Raw genomic sequence first — 13,878 nt, forward strand, 5'->3', positions numbered from 1 at the left:
ATTATTGTCATTATTATTATCATCATCATCATCATTATTATTATTGTCATTATTATTATCATCATTATTATTATTATTATTATTATTATTATTATTATTATTATTATTATTATTATTATTATTATTATCATCATTATTATTATTATTATTATTATTATTATTATAGCATATAATAAGTGGAAAAATGAATCCTAAATATAGTAGGACAGCATCTTGGTGAGGATATAAAAAACCGAATTGCAGGATTAAGGTAGTCGAAAATGATTTACAAGCAGATTTTTGATATTTTAAGAAAAGAAAAAGTGAAAACATCTCTTTCTGTAGTGAAGCGAATTGGTCAAAGGTTCGAAGTCGAATGCTTGGTAAAAGGGAAATCTGGATCTGGTTGCCCGAGAGCATTCACTTTGAAGGACGACCACAGGCTTAAATTAACTGTTTTGAAGGATTGAAAGAAAACTTATATTGACCATAGCAAAGAATTCAAAACAGGGGCTGGAAATTCTCTTTCTAGATATAAAATATCTAGAGGAATAAAAGAAATAGGATTTTCTTCTAAAAGGTGTGCAAGGAAGCCATTTTTATCTAAAAAGAACATCAATGATAGAAAGAGATTTTTCTCGTATTATGGCAAGAAAGATACAGACTGGTTCAGGAATGTTTTCTGGTCAGATGAATCAAGATTTTGTCTTGTTATTGATGCTCCCGATGCTCCTGAATGGTGCAATCGAAGAACTGGAGAAAGATTTTCACCAAGTTGCATAAAAACGACAGTTGAAAACCGGATTGGAGGGATAATGGTATGGGGAACTTTTACTGCAGCAGGAGTTGGGGAACTTATTAGATGTGAGAAGTCAATGCAAAGGAATACATTCGAATGTTAGAAACGGGACAGTTACTAAGTATCCAGAAGCTGGGAATATCTCAGAACATTATTTTTCAACATGATAATGCTCCTGCACACGCTGCTAAAGTCACAAAAAATGGTTTTCTAGTAATTCAGTTAATGCGATATTTTGGCCAGATCAAAGCCCCGATTTAAACCCAATCGAGAATATTTGGTCCATAATATCTCGTGCATTGGATGGAGGAACATTTTCGAACAATGACAAACTGTGGGAAGCTGTGCAACGCGAATGGAATAGCATCTCCTCTTCACAGTGTTCCACTTTGGTTGAGAGCATGTCTAAAAGGATTGATCTTTTAAAGAAATCAAAAGTGAATGCGATTCCATCCTAAGCATTTATTAAAATAAATGTCTTATTCTGTGTTATTAGTCTCGTTTAAGTTTCTTTGTTCAATATAACATTTAGTGCGATAACATGTATAAAATTTGTTTGGCCCATTTTTTTTTCTCAAGAGTGTATATATATATATATATATATATATATATATATATATATATATATATATATATATATATATAGCAATTAGGAAGGGAAGACTTTTATGATTCATGATTAAAAGTAAATTTGTATATATATAAATATAGATGTATATATATATTCCTTTAATCTTCTTTCCCAAAAGGGGAAAAATGGGGAACAGGAGAGGAAAGAAAGAGAAATGGGGAACCAGCTGACCGGTTTCGACCCTCGCTTCTCAAAGCTGTATCGAGGGAATTTTTAAAACAAAGAATGAAAAAGCGATTAAAATTGCGTTTTATTCAATTTACGGAGAAAAAAAAAGTGGGAAAACGATTAAAATAAAACAGCATTATGGTCGAATACCCTAGAGATTAATCACGTTCAAGCCCAGGAAGCATTCCCTTTGCTTGCAAAGGGAAGGTTTTCTAAGTCGAACGTGAATAGTCTCCAAGATCTTAAGGTGATATAATGAATGAGTACGACTCAGAATAGAAAAAGAGTCTGTGCTAAAGTTTGCTGCCCAAGACAGGTTTTTAAGTAAATGATCAGTAATTCTTTGTTTTAAAAATTCCCTCGATGCAGTTTTGAGAAGCGAGGGTCGAAACCGGTCAGCTGGCTCCCCATTTCTCTTTCTTTCCTCTCCTGTTCCCCATTTACTTTTTGGAGAGAAGATTAAAGGAATATATATATATATATATATATATATATATATATATATATATATATATATATATATATCTATATTTATATATATATAAATTTACTTTTAATCATGAATCATAAAAGTCTTCCCTTCCTAATTGCTATATTTAAATTTTGTATCCCTAAAAACATTATGATATATATATATATATATATATATATATATATATATATATATATATATATATATATATAAAGAGAGAGAGAGAAAGAGCAAAAGAGAGAGAGCTTTGAAAATGCCTTTATAAAGTACTTCAGTATAACTTATTAATTCACTCATATGTTGACATAACACAAACATCTTCTGACAGAAGCTCTGTTCTCAATTATGTGGCGAAGATCTTTGGCGAGAGTATGCAATTCGTTTTTTTTGTGTTGTTTTAGTTTGTTTTATTAGAGAAATTGTGTGTGTGTGTGTGAGAGAGAGAGAGAGAGAGAGAGAGAGAGAGAGAGAGAGAGAGAGAGAGAAATATGTGTTTGTGTCACGCATACTCACTCTCATTAACAAACGCATACACACATTTAATATTGTTCATGTTTTTTTTTTCCTTTTATAAATGTTATTAATTAAACAATATTTGAATTTTTATTTAAAATTTTTTTTTTCCGATCGTTTACATTATCTTTATGGAAGGTGGACTGTTTTATTAAAAAACAATATCTCATTCTGCTTGAAGCTCTCAGACTGTCTCCACATGCACGCAATGAATGGTGTCTGTGCATATCGCTATGCTAGATAGATAGATAGGTAAAAATCAAGAGAGATTGGTACCGGAAATCACTTAAGAGAAAGTTAAAAAAAAAAAAAAAAAAAGAAAGGAAAAAAAAAGAATTTATTATCAATTATCATTAGTGGTAGTTGTATTATCATTATAAGAAAAAGGCATGTGCGGATAATGGGCGGAGTATGGATGCTGACATAGTTGTGATGGGTGGGTGTGTCTTCTCCATCTCTTGCTTACAACTGACTTACACACATAAACACACAAAACAATAAAGAAATATTTAAAAAATAAATAAATAAATAAAAAACAAAGTAAATAAATGAATAAATAAATAAATAAACAGAAGACGTCAACTAGTCCCCCTTGTTAGGGCAGGTGCCTGCACACAACATACTTAACAGGACTAAAGGCATCTTTATTTCAATTTACACAATCACAAAGCTTCAAAGAAATCCTGCACCCCCCGCACGCACCCACCCACCCATCTGCAACAACTTACAACAACCCCATCTCACTGGCACCCTAACCCCCCCCCCCTTTGCACATCCCCATCTGTATTCACCTATTGTTGTTGTTGTTGTTGTTGTTGTAGCAACGTGCTTCATGCTATCATTATAGCTGTGGTGCATTATATCGGGGGACACATTTCCCGTACGGATTCCACTGGAGTTAAACAATCGCTCAGGTGAGTTTTGACGCAAAATGATTGATTTGATTTTCGTGACTTTTGCCACTGATTTTAGTTTGCGCGATATTTTTTTGGCGGGGCACAAACTTTATGTGCGAACCGACTAAGTTTCAAATTTCAAGATACAGGTTTCGAGATGCACATACGGAACTCGTGGATTTCCCCCCCCCCTTTCTTCACTTCCTTCGTTTTTTTTTTTTGTTTTTTTTTTTTTTTTTCCAAACTGTGTGTCCGTCCATCAGGTCCGTTAAGTCCATCCGACCTTCACACTCTGACCGAAAGTATTTTATTTTATGTTTATTTTTTGTTTACTTTGGAGTCACCACTTATCAAGACCGGAAGGCCACTTGAGGATAAGGATTAATGAATGTAAGGTGGTAGTGTAGTAATCGTTAATGGTGTAAATTGGGTAAAATTTGATTATTTATGGGGGACGGCTTAACAAGAACTTGTTTACATTGGACTTGAAAGCTACCATGCTGTATTCAACCAGGAAGCAGGTCAGTGGAATAATGTTCCACATGTAGGCAAGAAACTTTGTTCATGGAATCTGCGTTTAGATTTAGGCATGGATGTAGAGTGGGAGAAATCATATATAGTGGTTTTAACTAGTCGAGTGTTTTTGTGAAAGTAATGTGAGTGTTTTTGTAATTTACATTATAGTATTTGTTGGATGATTACTGTAATTTCTCTCTCTTTCCTTCTCTCTCTCTCTCTCCTTCTCTCTCGCTATATATATATATATATATATATATATATATATATATATATATATATATATAACAGCTGAAGTGTTCCACTGTATCACAGCTCTTCAATGCCATGTGTGCGCATGTGTAGCTCATTTGCCATACAGGTGCTACCAGTTTAGGTTGTCTGAAGATACTGGTTTCCCGAAAAAAAAAAAAAAATACACAAAGCATTGTTGTTGCTTTTTTCCTTTCTCTTAGCAAAACTCAATCATGTTCTGCAAAGTAAAAAAAAAAATGAATTGTCTTCTATAAAAAACACCATGAATAAATATTTGAAGATATAAAGAACTTAAAGCATAAAAACTATTTCTATTCGGTATTAAATAAAACAACCGGCATCCCTCAACTTGCCATAGATATATTTCCATAAAAGTGCTGAGTTATACTCAGGTATTGAGCACTATCAAAGTAAATAATGAAATATATATATATATATACAACATATTATATGAACTTATTGCATGTGTATATGCATGAAATAATAATAATAATAATAATAATAATAATAATAATAATAATAATTGAGGTTATTTGGATGGATGGAGTTTCCTATATAAATTGTTATTTTTTATTTGCATTATACTATGTTAAATACATGTATATTGTGTTTTTTTTTATGTATAAATGAATGATAAGTTTTATTATATATCAGTACGACATAATCACCTTGACACACCAGTTCCTGCTGGATCACCGAAGTTAAGCAACGTTGAACCTGGTCAATACTAAATGTGTGACTATCTGGGACTTCCAGGTGCTGTATTTGCTCTCTGCTTATCTCGGCATTGTTTCGAGTCGTCCTGAACTTGTCCTTGCCACTGGACTCAAATAGTGTCGATTCAGGAGAGGTGTGATTGGGAATTGCACAATCTCTGCCACACAATTACATGCGCAACTGCCCTTACAGGGGGTATCCTTTGTCTTTCGAGACTGAATGGAAGCATCGATATATATATATATATATATATATGTACTGGCTGTAATTGTAACTCCCTGCACTGATGATTCCCGAAAGGATGAAGCACTGTAGTGTCTGTAGGTATTAAAAATAATTATAGCAATAATTATGTCAGCCCTCTTAAAGAACTCGGTTGTTGAGCACTTTAAGTTGAAGTTAAAGTCGCTCACTTAAGCTTACATGTGCAGATCATGATGTTGTAATCAAAAGATCACTCTAGCCGTCTTGACATTTATATAAATGTTTTCAATTGTATTTCTCGTTGTTAACAGTGATCGAGCGGTTTGTTCCTTGCTAATGGAGTCAGAGATAACTCCGTGGCCGGGTTCGGACCTCCTGACCGGCAGTAATCGTAACTCCTTGCACTGATGATTCTTGAATGGATGAAACACTATTGTTAAAAAATTACAAAATAGTTATATAATAATTATATATATATATATATATATATATATATATATATATATAGTAATTTATAAAATATATATGGCGATTAAGCTACACTGAATATTCAGCGTTTCATCCACTCTAGGATTCCTCAGGCGTTTAGATTTAGGCATGGATGTAGAGTGGGAGAAATGATATATAGTGGTTTTAACTAGCCGAGTGTTTTTGTGAAAGTAATGTGAGTGTTTTTGTAATTTACATTATAGTATATCCTGAGGAATCCTAGAGTGGATGAAACGCCGAATATTCAATGTAGCTTAATCGCCATATATATTTTATAAATTACTATCTAGCTCTACCTACATATTGAGCACTTTTGAAGTAAATACTCAAAGTTTACGCATGAATCTATACTTTCGTATATTAATTTTATGTGAGTAAATGAAGTAGTTTATATATATATATATATATATATATATATGTATATATATATATATATGTATATATATATATATATATGTATATATATATATGTATATATATATATATATGTATATATATATATATATATATATATATGTATATATATATATATGTATATATATATATGTATATATATATATGTATATATATATGTATATATATATATATGTATATATATATATATATATATATGTATATATATATATGTATATATATATGTATATATATATATATATATATATATATATGTATATATATATATGTATATATATATGTATATATATATATATATATATATATGTATATATATATATGTATATATATATATGTATATATATATATATATATATATATATATATGTATATATATATATATATATATGTATATATATATATATATATATATATATATATGTATATATATATATATATATATGTATATATATATATGTATATATATATATGTATATATATATATATATATATATATATGTATATATATATATATATATATATATATGTATATATATATATATATATATATATGTATATATATATATATATATATATATATATATATATATATATGTATATATATATATATATATATATATATGTATATATATATATATATATATATATATATATATATATATATATTAGATAGGTAGATAGATAGGTACAGCTCTACCCGTGACCCGTTGGGTCACAAGCACTCTCATTATTTATTCTATTTTGATTTCATTCAAAAGTTCACGAAATGTGATATTTCTGTTGAAAACATTTTTTTTTTTGCATAACTTAAAATGATAAATCTCTTTACTTCTATATTACATTTATAGAGAATATAAAGGTAAAGAGACCTGTTATTTTGTTATCTAATTCACATACGTGTTTACGGTGTGTACGAGCACTCTGTATAAATTGGTTGAAAAGATAGAATCACTCTTTCTCTAAATGCTCACAGAGACTTTACAAACAATCAAAACGTTGTTAAATCAACACACAGTGAAAGAAATATAGAGATAGGTACCGGGGAGATGACTGATTTGTTCAGCTAATTGCAAATTACGGCTGATTCAATCCCAAAACTTAGGAATATTTTATATTTTAGAAGGTATTTTGTGTTATTAGAGTATATATATATATAGTGAAACAAACATTAATTAACACTACTTAATAATAATAATAATAATAATAATAATAATAATAATATACACACACACATGTATGTGTATGTGTGTGTGTGTGTGTGTGTGTGTGTGTGTGTGTGTTTAGAAATAACATTTTTCAATTTTGTATTCAAATATAAATATTGACAACAAAAAGTTCATTCAAATAGCTCGATAGTGCAATAGTAGAGCTATAGATACTTTTAATATTATATCACTTCACTGGAAACAGACACTCATTAACGCCCCCTCCTCCTCCAAAAAGTTTAGTTTATTTACTATATAAGCATACAATTGTTTCTATATATATATACTAGCAAAAGTACCCGTCGTTGACTGGGTTCAAAAACAGCCTACAGAAAATGGACTCTGATTTATGAAAGTATGATAGGTTATGAAAAGGAAGGGTGTAAAGAGATAGCTTCGAATTCAGGGGTATCAAAACCAAAGCAAAATATGATGAAAGTAACAATAAAGTAGATAAACCCCATAATTTATTATACCATATCTGTTCACACTGAAACACTTATCACAATATTCTGTGGATCTATATTAAAAAACCTTGTTAAACTTTGTCACATATTTCCATTCTATGGAGGTCAGGCGCAAACGAACACCCCATAATTTTATTATACCATATTTCTTCAAACTGAAGCATAATTATCAAAGTATACTTACGCAGATAGATATGAAAAGTCTTTATTAAAGTTTGTGCCTATTTCCATTCTATGGAGGCCAGGCGCGAACGCAAATCCCACAATTTTATTATACCATCCCTATTTAAGTTAAAACATACTTATCAAAGTATTATTATGGGCATCTATATCAAAAACACTTGTAAACGTTTTTTTTTTAAATTTTTAAATTTTTTATTTCCATACTTTGTGGACCAGGTACGAACGCAGACCCCACAATTTTAATGACCCACCGTTCTGCAGGATCAAACATACCCATTCCTGTGTCTCGATACATCTATCATTATATGTAATCAGTTTTCTATAATAGTCAACCATATAAGAGCCTATTCCTGACCACACACACACTTTCAGCTTTATATTGTATATATATATATATATATATATATATATATATATATATATATAGGTTTTTATTTTTATTCCACTACAGGCAGCACATCGGCGCTAACAATATACAGAAACACCAAACAAAAAAGAAGTCATATCAATCCTTATGAACTGAACTGATATGTGTGTATGTGTTTGTGTGTGTGAGTGTGAGAGCGTATGTGTGTGTGTGTGTGTGTGTGTGTGTGTGTGTGTGTGTGTGTGTGTGTGTGTGTGTGTGTGTGTGTGAGCGTATGTGTGTGTGTGTGTGTGTGTGTGTGTGTGAGCGTATGTGTAAAGTTCTGTTTGTAGAGATTGGATAAAAAATACTTTTGCCTGACAAAGTTTTACCCTGTCCCAGGTTTTAACTGAAACATATATTTACATCTGTAGCCAAAAATGTTTGCATGAATAAAAAATTACACTAAATAAATATTATTATTATTGAGCACTATTATATTAGCACAGTAAGATAATTAGTATTGTTTATCGAATCTCTATGACAAAACTGGCATATTAAAACATAGATCTATCTATCTATCTATCTATCTATCTATCTATCTATCTATCTATCTATCTATCTATCTATCTCCTCCTCTCTCTCCGTGTATATCTGTCTATAAAAGTGAAACTCTGTGTTTGTGTGTGTGTGTGTATATTTCCCTACCAAACTACTCTGTCAATTTTCAGTCTACAGACTCGAGATTTGACATAAGGGGTATTGAGATTTAGGAAAATCTTTTTAATCGGTTTTCAGACAGAAATTTGGCTGTCAAGGGGTCAAAGTTTAACGATTTGACCTTTGAAAACTCTACGAAACTTCTCCGCCAATTTTGGCTCTAAACACTTGAAATTTTAGATATAGGTTACTTGGACAGGGATCAAACTTTTTAATTTGATTGTTAACTTTTAAAGTTGATAACAAAAAATGTTAAGGGGTCAAAAAATTGGGGTCAAAGTTTAAAAAAATTTTGACCTCTGCAGTCTCTACCAAATTAGCCAATTTTTGGTTTAAACATTTAAAATTTTACATAACGTGTATTCAGACATAGGGCAAGCATTTTAATTGGTTTTTGGCCGAAAATTTGGCTGCCAAGGGGTCAAAGTTCAAAAGATTTGACCTTTGCAGTCTCTAGCAATCTATTCAATCAATTTTGCGTCTAAACATTTGAAATTTTACATAGAGGGTATTCAGACATGCAGCAAGCTTTTTAATCAGTTTTGGGGCGAAAATTTGGCTGCCAAGAGGTCAAAGTTGAAAGAGTTGACCTATGCAGACTCTACCAAACCTCTTCACCAACTTTGGGTCTAAACACTTGAAATTTTAGATGTAGGTTACCTGGACACGTGTCGAATTTTTAATATATATATATACATATGTACATGAAGTTATAAACAGTACATAGGGCCCGAGCAAAGTTGGGCTGAAATGCTAGTATATATATATATATATATATATATATATATATATATATATATATATATATATATATATATATATATATATATTAAAGTTTCTATATTTAAATTTCTTTCAGAAAAATGTAATTTTGAAAACAAAAATCTATTGTTTGAACAAAGAATACAACATTTCAAGTAATTCCCTTAATCAATAGATTTTCGATGTAGGCTCATGTCCTCAGAAGAAAATCATTAGAAAAATATTAATTCTGGTTTTATTTAATTTTGCTTTTTAGTATATGCATAGAACATATATCAAAGATTAAAAATCTCCTAAAGGGACATTTATACATATATTATATAAATGAACTCTGTCTGTATATGTGTGCATGTGTTCGTTCTCTATAGATTCGGAAACAGCTGGGCTGATTTTTAAAATTTCACACGAATGTACTTAATGTGTCTGATCAATATCGAAAATCGAAAAAATTCGATTCAAAAAGGAACTTCGGTTTTTCTTAGTGAGTAAAAGTTACACCCACTGTTTTGTGAGAGTCAGGTAGGTCGGAATTAATGAAAAAAATTCTGAAATGGGTGACTCATAGAAGAGTGACGAAAAATATCCCCCTGGAATCTCTACTATTATATAAAAGGAACTTTGTATGTGTGTGTGTGTGAGAAAGAGAGAGAGAGAGAGAGAGAGAGAGAAAGAGAGAGAGAATTAGTTCCCCATGTATTCCAAAACAGCTGGGCCGATTTTTGAAAAGTATTTGATATGTCTGGGAGTGTTCTTACATAGGTTTTGCATCGGAATGTGTTCCATATATGTTGAAAATTGATAATCGAAACTCTCGGATTAAAGAAGGAAGTCCAATTTTCGCCAAAGAACTTTTATACAGCCTAACATCACAAGTGCATTTGAAAAGTTTTATCACTGCACAAGCAGAAAGGCCCAGCCTATAAAATTAACTGTAGATTCTTTTATAAGATAGGAGCGCGTTCGAAATGAATTTTTGTTTTTAGAGCACAATTGATACTTGACTTTTGTCCCTTTAACTTTAATTCAAGTGATTATGTAAAAATAATTTCATAAAATCAACAATTGGTTCTTTGATAAGACAGGGGCGCGTTCGAAATGAATGTTTCTGTTTCAGACACAACTGAACCATGATTGCATTTTCAACTTTAAGTGAAGCCATCATTTACAGATAATTTTATAAAATCAACAGTAGATTCTCTGCAGTGCAATATAGACTACAATGTATTGTGGACTAAGTCACTGCGAGAGGCATATGAAATTTCCTTCTGGTGCACTTCTGGTGCACTTCTGGTGCACTGCTGTGTATTCCTGAATAGAGCTGGCAATCAATGGATTTGATTGAAAAATGGGCGATTTTGATGGCAATAAAAGTATGGGCTGTTGGAAAATTTGTTAATCCTTGTTCAATCCCGGACAACGTCGGATCTCCTTTGTAATTGTTAACAGAGTCATATGATTAAAAGTAGTTCTAACATATGATTAAAAAGTAGTTCTAACATGGCTATACCATTAAAATGGGATTAACAAGGCCATGTTATTAAAAAGTATTTCTAACCAAGCCATATCATTACAAAATAGTTCTTACCAGGTCATACCATTAAAATAATATTAACAAGACCATGCGATTAAAATATAGTGCTAACCAGGCCATACCATTAAAATAGTATTAATAAAGCCATACCATTCAATATAATATTAACAAAGCCATACAATAAAAAATTAGTATTAACACGGATATATTTGCTTATGCAAAAGAAAATAATATTCATATAAAACAAGTAAAAATGTATATGTAAATATACTTTCATAGTAAAATACAAGTGAAAATAGGAGATGAGTTTATTTCATTGGTATACAGAGACACAAATAAAGAGTATGAACAATATGTTGTTGTTAATAGTCCATCATGTTCGAAGAAAATTCTTCGCTTTGTCAAAATCTGTGTTTTCAAAGATGGCTGAAGATTCCCAGGCTGGAGGCAGAGGATCTGGCACAGTAGGGGTTCCAAAATGCGTAGTTTGTATCACTGTTGTTGATGCTCTGTAGCGTTGATTTCTGGCAGTAATGAAATTCTGGCGATGTGCATCCTCAAAGAAGACAGTCGCATTTTAGATGGTGGCTCATCATTTTGATCCATCACAGGCACAATGCTCCAATTCTTTTTGTCCAAGATCACACCACTATAGATTGGTCTTGACTGTGTGTTTGTAGCGTTTTTCTTTTTGTTTGTTTTTTGATGACCAAGGTTTCTCTTTTCTTTTTTTGAATTTCTCTATACAATAAGTGGTGGTATTCTTCCATGCGGATGACATGAGCTACCCACAACAGTTGAGGCCTGATGAACATACACTCTATGTTCGATGATTTATCTTAGTCCAGCACCTCAAGATTAATAATCCAGTCCTGCTAATGGATTCCAAGGACGGAACGTAGAGCACGCATGTGGAATTTCTCCCATTCTTTTCATGTGATTACGGTACAGCATCCAAGTCTCACATTCAAAGAAGAGGAAGGGGAAGACCACTGCATTGTACAATTTCAGTTTTGTACTCAAACGTATGTTGTGCTGATTGAGCACTTTCAGAGTTTTCCCAAAATTTGGCTGGCTTTGCTAATTCATGCATCAATATAGTGCTTCCTAGATATTGGAAGTGTTCTACATTCTTCAGCTGAGTATTGCCAATGAAAAGAGTCAGGGTTGGTGGTTTGTTTCTGGTGCAGATTGAAAAAACACCTCAGTTTTAGTAAGGCTAATTGTCAGAGCAAACAGTTTGAAGATTTCTGAAAAATGATTTAGCATCAATTGCAGAAGGGATTCAGCATATGCCACTAGAGTAGATTCGTCGGCAAAGAGAACTTCTTAGATGAGGTCTAGAAGGCTCTTCGTCTTGGCATTGAGTTGGTACAGTTCACAAATAGAGATATCCAGATGGTAGCGCATGTAGACCCCTTGCTCGAGGTTTTTAACTGCATGAAAAAGGTGTTAAAGAGTATTGGTGCAAGTATGCAGCCTTGCATTTTTTAAAATTCAATTTTCACCCCAAACAAGGCACAGTGCCATTTTAATGTAGGGGGCTACTACCGGGGACATAAGTTGCAGAGATACTTCAGAGATGAGAAGCAAGATGTCTGTTCACATTACACTTGAACTTCTGCATGTCAGTACAGTTGGGAAAGCAAAATCCCAGAAGAGAGTTTCAAAGTCTAGCAGTTCTGGGGAAGAAACTACTAGAGTAGAAGGCTTTCATACACCTAGAGATCTCTATTGCGTAGGGGTGGGATTTAGCTGCTTGTCGGGTTTGTCAGGATTATTTACGAGGGGGTACAAGTGCTTGTAGTTCGTCAGAGCATTCATCATTAAAATACTTGTAAAACAGGCAGAGGGATGCAACATTTCATCGATGAGACAGAGGCTGAAGCTTAGATGACAGTTCAGGATCTATCATGTTGGCAACTCTCTTTTGAATCCTGTCCAGGAGTGAGAGATTAGTAGTAGATGCACCAGCCCAAATGTGACAACAGTACTCCATACATGGGCGAATGGTGGACTTATAGAGGTACAGGATACTTTCAGGTGTAAGTAGCTTTCTAGCACAGTAGAGAGAGCCCACCTTCTTTGCAGCAGCCTTTACTCCATTGCCTATTTCAGAAGTCTTAGACTCTATGCTGTTGTAGAGAACTTGACCTGTCATGCTATCATGGAAGAGTCCAATCAGTGAAATAAATTTTGGTGGACGTCCAATATGCCCATGCACAACCCAAAGAGTCTTCCCGCACATTGTGTCAAAATGTAACGTTGCAATTACAAACAAACAAATGAAAGAAACAAATAAAAATCGGGGCTGGCAAAAGCATTTATTGCCATTATTCTCCCGTCTCGACACCATCGTGAACACTTTTTTTCTCTAACCTCATGCCGGCCGTAGTCAGCCATTTCTCACCTTTGACCTTACATGTCCCTTTTCTTTGACACACACTTTGCTTCTGCCCCGAGCACGTGTCCTTTTTCTCTTTTTCTTGTCGTGCCAACTCGTGCACATTTCCTAATTCGCATATTTTGGCTATTGCTGTTGTTGCTAATCTTTTCGCAAGCCAGCCATTCTTTGCTGATGCTGATATTTTCCCACACGCTCCTATGCACT

General features: G+C 32.4%; 1 protein-coding gene across 1 annotated transcript in view; it reads left to right on the top strand.

Annotated features, from left to right (window-relative positions):
* The first annotated feature begins 3,296 nt into the window (after positions 1 to 3,296).
* Positions 3,297 to 13,878, top strand: part of LOC145242525 (protocadherin-19-like) — a 291,299-nt gene continuing 280,717 nt past the window's right edge. Inside the window, exon 1 of the mRNA XM_080105597.1 lies at positions 3,297 to 3,476. The gene's annotated coding sequence lies outside the window, so the exon portion shown is untranslated. The remainder of the gene's footprint in view (positions 3,477 to 13,878) is intronic.

The sequence above is a fragment of the Euprymna scolopes genome, chromosome 21, assembly GCF_053919585.1.
Source record: "Euprymna scolopes isolate OS-2025 chromosome 21, ASM5391958v1, whole genome shotgun sequence".
Taxonomy (NCBI): Eukaryota; Metazoa; Mollusca; class Cephalopoda; order Sepiida; family Sepiolidae; genus Euprymna; species Euprymna scolopes.